We start from the raw sequence: 231 nt of genomic DNA on the forward strand, positions 1-231 counted from the left end.
GGGTAATGATCGCAAATGGAGCGGTCCGCGAAAATCCGGTATTGAAATCAAGGGCAAGTGTTTCAAGTGTGGCCAAGTTGGGCACTTCAAGCGGAACTGCCGTAAGAGGAGCAACACGGAGGAAGATGACGCTGTGTTTGCCGTGGGAGAAAAGCGATGTGCTGGGTGGCTTTTTGACAGTGGTGCCACTTGTCACATGACGCCTCACCAGAGTGATCTTTTTGATTACGA

This window comes from Plasmopara halstedii (assembly GCF_900000015.1).
Source record: "Plasmopara halstedii genome assembly, contig: Scaffold_1211, whole genome shotgun sequence".
Taxonomy (NCBI): domain Eukaryota; phylum Oomycota; class Peronosporomycetes; order Peronosporales; family Peronosporaceae; genus Plasmopara; species Plasmopara halstedii.